Consider the following 8,616-nt stretch of genomic DNA (forward strand, 5'->3'; position numbering starts at 1 on the left):
CTCATCAAGAAAAAAAGGGAGAAGACTCAAATCAATAGAATTAGAAACGAAAAAGGAGAAGTAACAGATACTGCAGAAATAAAAAAGATCATGAGAGATTACTACAAGCAACTCTATGCCAATAAAATGGACAACGAGGAAGAAATGGACAAATTCTTAGAAATGCACAACCTGCCAAAACTGAATCAGGAAGAAATAGAAAATATGAACCGACCAATCACAAGCACTGAAATTGAAACTGTGATTAAAAATCTTCCAACAAACAAAAGCCCAGGACCAGATGGCTTCACAGGCGACTTCTATCAAACATTTAGAGAAGAGCTAACACCTATCCTTCTCAAACTCTTCCAAAATAAAGCAGAGGGAGGAACACTCCCAAATTCCTTCTACGTGGCCACCATCACCTTGATACCAAAACCAGACAAGGATGTCACAAAGAAAGAAAACTACAGGCCAATATCACTGATGAACATAGATGCAAAAATCCTCAACAAAATACTAGCAAACAGAATCCAACAGCACATAAAAATGATCATACACCATGATCAAGTGGGGTTTATTCCAGGAATGCAAGGATTCTTCAATATAGGCAAATCTATCAATCTGATAAACCATATTAACAAATTGAAGGAGAAAAACCATATGATCATCTCAATAGATGCAGAGAAAGCTTTTGACAAAATACAACACCCATTTATGATAAAAACCCTGCAGAAAGTAGGCATAGAGGGAACTTTCCTCAACATAATAAAGGCCATATATGACAAGCCCACAGCCAACATCATCCTCAATGGTGAAAAACTGAAAGCATTTCCACTAAGATCAGGAAGAAGACAAGGCTGCCCACTCTCACCACTATTATTCAACATAGTTTTGGAAGTTATAGCCACAGAAATCAGAGAAGAAAAGGAAATAAAAGGAATGCAAATCAGAAAAGAAGAAGTAAAGCTGTCACTGTTTGCAGATGACATGATCCTCTACATAGAGAATCCTAAAGATGCTACCAGAAAACTACTAGAGCTAATCAATGAATTTGGTAAAGTAGCAGGATACAAAATTAATGCACAGAAATCTCTGGCATTCCTATACACTAATGATGAAAAATCTGAAATGGAAATCAAGAAAACACTCCCATTTACTATTGCAACAAAAAGAATAAAATATCTAGGAATAAACCTACCTAAAGAGACAAAAGACCTGTATGCAGAAAATTATAAGACACTGATGAAAGAAATTAAAGATGATACAAATAGATGGAGAGATATACCATGTTCTTGGATTGGAAGAATCAACATTGTGAAAATGACTCTACTACCCAAAGCAATCTACAGATTCAATGCAATCCCTATCAAACTACCACTGGCATTTTTCACAGAACTAGAACAAAAAATTTCACAATTTGTATAGACACACAAAAGACCCTGAATATCCAAAGCAATCTTGAGAACGAAAAAAGGAGCTGGAGGAATCAGGCTCCCTGACTTCAGACTATACTACAAAGCTACAGTAATCAAGACAGTATGGTACTGGCACAAAAACAGAAAGATAGATCAATGGAACAGGATAGAAAGCCCAGAGATAAACCCATGCACATATGGTCACCTTATCTTTGATAAAGGTGGCAGGAATGTACAGTGGAGAAAGGACAGCCTCTTCAATAAGTGGTGCTGGGAAAACTGGACAGGCTCATGTAAAAGTATGAGATTAGATCACTCCCTAACACCATACACAAAATTAAGCTCAAAATGGATTAAAGACCTAAATGTAAGGCCAGAAACTGTCAAACTCTTAGAGGAAAACGTAGGCAGAACACTCAATGACATAAAGATCCTTTCTGACCCACTGCCTAGAGAAATAGAAATAAAAACAAAAATAAACAAATGGGACCTAATGAAACTTCAAAGCTTTTGCACAGCAAAGGAAACCACAAACAAGACCAAAAGACAACCCTCAGAATGGGAGAAAATATTTGCCAATGAAGTAACTGACAGAGGATTAATCTCCAGAATTTACAAGCAGCTCATGCAGCTCAATAACAAAAAAACAAACAACCCAATCCAAAAATGTGCAGAAGACCTAAATAGACATTTCTCCAAGGAAGATATACAAACTGCCAACAAACACATGAACGAATGCTCAACATCATTAATCATTAGAGAAATGTAAATCAAAACTACAATGAGATATCATCTCACACCAGTCAGAATGGCCATCATCAAAAAATCTAGAAACAATAAATGCTGGAGAGGGTGTGGAGAAAAGGGAACACTCTTGCACTGCTGGTGGGAATGTGAATTGATTCAGCCACTATGGAGAACAGTATGGAGGTTCCTTAAAAAACTACAAATAGAACTACCATATGACCCAGCAATCCCACTACTGGGCCTATACCCTGAGAAAACCAAAATTCAAAAAGAGTCATGTACCACAATGTTCATTGCAGCTCTATTTACAATAGCCCGGAGATGGAAACAACCTAAGTTCCCATCATCAGATGAATGGATAAGGAAGATGTGGCACATATATACAATGGAATATTACTCAGCCATAAAAAGAAACGAAATTGAGCTATTTGTAATGAGGTAGATAGACCTAGAGTCTGTCATACAGACTGAAGTAAGTCAGAAAGAGAAAGACTAATACCGTATGCTAACACATATATATGGAATTTAAGAAAAAAAAATGTCATGAAGAACCTAGTGGTAAGACAGGAATAAAGACACAGACTTACTGGAGAACAGACTTGAAGATATGGGGAGGGGGAAGGGTAAGCTGTGACAGGGCGAGAGAGTGTCATGGACATATATACACTAAAAAACATAAGGTAGATAGCTAGTGGGAAGCAGCCGCATAGCACAGGGAGATCAGCTCGGTGCTTTGTGATGGCCTGGAGGTGTGGGATATGGAGGGTGGGAGGGAGGGGGACGCAAGAGGGAAAAGATATAGGAACATATGTATATATATATAACTGATTCACTTTGCTATAAAGCAGAAACTAACACACCATTGTAAAGCAATTATACCCCAATAAAGATGTTAAAAAAAAAAGAATAGACACATGTATATGTATAACTGAATCACTTTGTTGTACACCTGAAACTAACACAACATTGTTAATCAGCTATACTGCAATATAAAATAAAATGCTTAAAAAAAGAAAATAAATATTAAGCATTTTATATATGTGTAAATTCATGATCACTTAATTATTAACTGTTATTTTTGACATAATAGTGTTTGGCACAGAGAAGAGGTTAAATATATGGATTATCTAATAAAAATTGTATTTGTATGATTATACATACAGGTATATTATATTATATATGATATTATATATTTTATTATAAACAATGCTGTGCCAGTTTTGTCTTTAGCTTGGAGAGGAGGAACATTTTAAAAGAAGATTCTTCAAAGAGACAGGAGAAACAGCTCCCACACTGGCCAAAATAGGGAATGGTGTCCAGGTACGAATGCTCTAAGATTTCTTAATAAGTATAATTTTTTACAGTCATTAAGAAGTCACAATTGTTGAGAATTAAGTAACCCCTTTAATTCATACAAATATGTACACATGACATTTTACTCCAAGAAGATAATCTTAGAAGGTATGAGACATGTTACAGCTAATTTAATCATCTATATTAAAGAGCTGGTTTAGGGTAGGGGGTAGAAAAATAGATTAAATCAAGTAACTAGTGCATTCCCAGTTACTAACTATTTGTTCTTCAATAACAAGTAGCTTTACTGAAGTCTATGGCTATATTCTGTTTTCAAACTGAGTTGGATATACATAAACATGGTTTAATTCAGCCCAGTATTCCATATGAAAAGCTCAAAACAATTTGATACATTAATTTATCAATGTAGAGAATAACCAAACTATCTCCTTAGAAGAAGATAAGAAATGAAGACATTTCTCTCTCAGCATAGAGAGAGAATATTACTCAGCCATAAAAAAGCATGAAATAATGCCATTTGCAGCAACATGGATGGACCTAGAGATTATCATACTAAGTGAAGTAAGTCAGAGAAAGACAACTATCATATGATATCGCTTATATGTGGAATCTAAAAAAAATGATACAAATGAACTTATTTACAAAACAGAAACAGACTCACAGACTTAGAAAACAAACTTATGGTTACCAAAGGGGAATGGTAGGGTGGTGAGGGATAAATTAGGGGTTTGGGATTAACATATGCACACTACTATATATAAAATAGATAACCAACAAGGACCTACTGTATAGCACAGGGAACTCTACTCAGTACTCTGTAATAACCTATATGGGAAAAGAATCTGAAAAAGAATGGACACCTGGGTCTAACTTCCTATTCTCTGTACTATCTTCTGATTGCTGAACATGAGATTAAACTCACACTACTATACCAACTGCTTCCAATACAAATTTAAAGTCTCCAACTTAAACCCTGTCATAAATGATACCAAACACTTCTCTTTACCTCATTCTCTCTCTCCCATTCTCCACAGAGGCTATAGTCCATTCTCCTTGAATGTCTGCTTTACCACCTATTACCCTTCCTTTGAACAGATAAGCATGAATTCTTCCTTACTGAGAAAATATAAGAAAGGTATTCCTTACCGTGAATTCTAAAATATTATCAGTATATCTTCCTCCCCCTCACTTTTTAGAATCAAAGCAGTATCCTGCATCTTTTGTAACAATCTTTTCACCTATAATCTGCCTCCAATTCACTCCCTCATTCTCAGCAACCAATCTCAGCAATCAATTTATTATTCTCTCTTCTTGACCTTCACTGTCTTCTATAGTGGCTCCTTCCCATTAGCATTTATATATTCTGAAGGGTCTTTCCATGTTAAAGAAAAATGCAAAGAAGGGAGGAAGGGAGGGAGGGAGGGAGGAAGGAAGGAAGGAAGGAAGGGAGGGAGGGAGGGAGGGAGGGAGGGAGGGAGGGAAGGAGGAAGGAGGAAAGGAACGATGAAGGCAAGAAAAAGGAAGAAAGAGAAAGAAAGAAAGAAGGAAAGAGAAAGGCAAGGGAGGGAAGGAAGGAAGAGAGGAAAATTCCACTCACTTCATGTTTCATAATTTTTACAACCAAACATTAAGAATGGGTTATCTATTCTCACTGTTTCAATTATCTTATTTCCTACTTATTCCTAATCCCACTACCTCCAGCGTCAGCTACTTCTATGAAATTGCTTACACAAAGGTCACCTAGAAATTCTCTTTCGTGTACCTAATGGATACTTCTCTGTATTTACCTTATTTGACTTCTCTGTTGTATCTGTCAATGTTGATCATTCCCTCCTTCTTACAATGCCTTCTTTAGATTATATGACATGACATTCTCCTAGTTTTTCTCTTCTAGTTGCTTAATCACTTTTTCTCAGGGGCTCCTCATTTCCTTCCCACCCCTTAAATGTTATTGTTTTCAAACGTTTATTCTAAACACTCTTTTTCCTGCATACTCTCATTTACACACCTTCAATATACTGATGATGCCCTAATCTTTAACTCCAGCCTTCATATCTATTTTCAGTAGTAGAGACAGATATGCATTCTTCAATCAGATGTGTTCATGAGTGTTCCATAGGTGCATAACATTTAACATACCCCAAATTAAATTCCTTCAACTCTTACTTCCTATTTTGTTCTGCATTCATTGTAACACTGTGAATGGCATTTTAAGGCACCCAGTAATCCCAGTTAGAAATCTGGCTTTTTTGTCTTCACACCGTTCCTCCACAATAATTCACCAAGCAGTCATTTTCCATTTATTATCTAAATAATTTCTCCCTTCTTTTCTTCCCCTGCTGTGCACTGCCTTTGTTCATCTTGTTTCAGCCAGAATGACCCCATAGCCTTTTTCCTACATTCACTGTTATCCCAACCATCTTCCCCCACTGTCAGCCAAAGTCAGCATTCATTATAAAAAAGCTACTCTCAGTTTCTTAGGCTTATCATGCTATCTCCTATATCCAGGCCTTTGTTGTTCCTCTGGCCTGAAACACTATTAACCACCACCTCCACTTCTTCTCATTTTAACTAATGTCTAGTCATCCTTCATAGCTCCCATTTCTGGGAAGTCTTTCCTGAATCTCAAAGCATGTTTTAGAGTTTTCCCTTACATATTATGGTAGTATTTATCTCATTTATGGCATTTACAAGGATTTTAAATTATCTGTTTAATTGCTTGATTTTCTGTTTATTTCTCCCAGGTTGCATATGGTTTTTAATCTCTGTCTACTTTTCCAGTCTCTTCACTCACCATTCTCAGTCTCTTCACTCACCATTCTCTCTACTTGCTAACCACTCAGGTCTTGTTTCTTTTTGGATCACTGGGCTCCCAACCACTCCCAAGCCTTTGCCCTTGCTGTTCTCAGGAGGGGAATGTCCCCACCCCCAACTTGCTTAGTTAACTCCTACTTGTCATTGATATATTGAGATAAACTTCACTTCTCCAGGAAAGCCCTATCTAACCTGCCAGACTGGCACTGATTGACCCATTTTATTTTCATAGCACTTATCAGTTTAAAGTTATATGCTTTTGTCACAGCTCATGCAGCTCAATAACAAAAAAACAAACAACCCAATCCAAAAATGGGCAGAAGACCTAAATAGACATTTCTCCAAAGAAGATATACAGACTGCCAACAAACACATGAAAGAATGCTCAACATCATTCATCATTAGAGAAATGCAAATCAAAACTACAATGAGATATCATCTCACACCAGTCAGAATGGCTATCATCAAAAAATCTAGAAACAATAAATGCTGGAGAGGGTGTGGAGAAAAGGGAACACTCTTGCACTGCTGGTGGGAATGTGAATTGGTTAGCCACTATGGAGAACAGTATGGAGGTTCCTTAAAAAACTACAAATAGAACTACCATATGACCCAGCAATCCCACTACTGGGCATATACCCTGAGAAAACCAAAATTCAAAAAGAGTCATGTACCAAAATGTTCATTGCAGCTCTATTTACAATAGCCTGGAGATGGAAACAACCTAAGTTCCCATCACCGGATGAATGGATAAAGAAGATGTGGCACATATATACAACGGAATATTACTCAGCCATAAAAAGAAACGAAATTGAGCTATTTGTAATGAGGTGGATAGACCTAGAGTCTGTCATACAGAGTGAAGTAAGTCAGAAAGAAAAAGACAAATACTGTATGCTAACACATATATATGGAATTTAAGAAAAAAAATGTCATGAAGAACCTAGGGGTAAGGCAGGAATAAAGACGCAGACCTCCTAGAGAACGGACTTGAGGTTATGGGGAGGGGGAAGGGTGAGCTGTGACAGGGCGAGAGAGAGTCATGGACATATACACAGTAACAAACGTAGTAAGGTAGATAGCTAGTGGGAAGCAGCCGCATGGCACAGGGATATTGGCTCGGTGCTTTGTGACAGCCTGGAGGGGTGGGATAGGGAGGGTGGGAGGGAGGGAGACGCAAGAGGGAAGACATATGGGAACATATGTTTATGTATGACTGATTGACTTTGTTATAAAGCAGAAACTAACGCACCATTGTAAAGCAATTATACCCCAATAAAGATGTCAAAATAAAAAAACAAACAAACAAACAAACAAAACTTAAAGTTATATGCTTTTGTGAATTATTTGATTAATGTCTATAGGCTCCACAAAATTGTGCTCCAAGAGAATAGAGATCTCTAGTGCCTAGCATGTAAATTGATCAATTAATGTGTGACTGAATATATGATGTGTCTGCAAAACCTTCTGTTAAATAAGTAAATATTCTCAAAGAATGGTGACATGTTAGCCTCTAATCAAGCATAAATAATTTAATACAGATTAATTTATCACCTTTGAAAAATCTACATGCTTTGAAAGAATAATGCATAGGACAGAGATATTTTAATAAAAGAAGAGGCAAGTAAGTCCAGGTCATGGTTATAATGCTTGGAGAAGTCACCACTAGGTAGGGCATCAAAATGTGTTTTCTCATTTGTAAAGTGAGAATCACACTAGTAACTATCTCATAGGATAGTTGTGAAGATTAAGTACTTAGCATAGTGCATGTAACTAAATCAGCAATCAGTAAGTGTTATTCAGTTGATTTCCTTCAATGAATATTAATTGTAGTGAGCATACACAGGTGTAGAAAACAAACTTATGGTCACCAGGGGGAAAGCAGGGTAGGGATAAATTGGGAGATTGGGATTGACATATACACACTACTTTATATAAAATAGATAATAAGGACCTACTGTATAGCACAGGGAACTCTACTCAATACTCTGTAATGACCTACATGGGAAAAGAATCTAAAAAAGAGTGGATATATGTATAACTGATTCACTTTGCTGCACAGCAGAAACTAACACAACACTGTAAATCAAATATAATCCAAAAAAACTTTAAAAAAATAAATGTGAGCTCAGCCACTTACTATTTTAAAAAATTGTAGTAAGCATAAGCAGTGTAATGGAATCAGGCACTCAAGAAAAGAAGTTCAAGAGTATGATAAGAGGATATTGGCTACAAACTCCAGCACCTAAATTTGGGCTCCATTTTAAGTGCTAAAAATAGATCCTGGGGCCCTAGTTCATCTCCTCAAAATGCTTCCAGACATGATTAACTTAAAATATAGTTC

This window comes from Aethalodelphis obliquidens, unplaced genomic scaffold (assembly GCF_003676395.1).
Source record: "Aethalodelphis obliquidens isolate GAN/ISIS:26980383/991018 unplaced genomic scaffold, ASM367639v1 scaffold66, whole genome shotgun sequence".
NCBI lineage: Eukaryota > Metazoa > Chordata > Mammalia > Artiodactyla > Delphinidae > Aethalodelphis > Aethalodelphis obliquidens.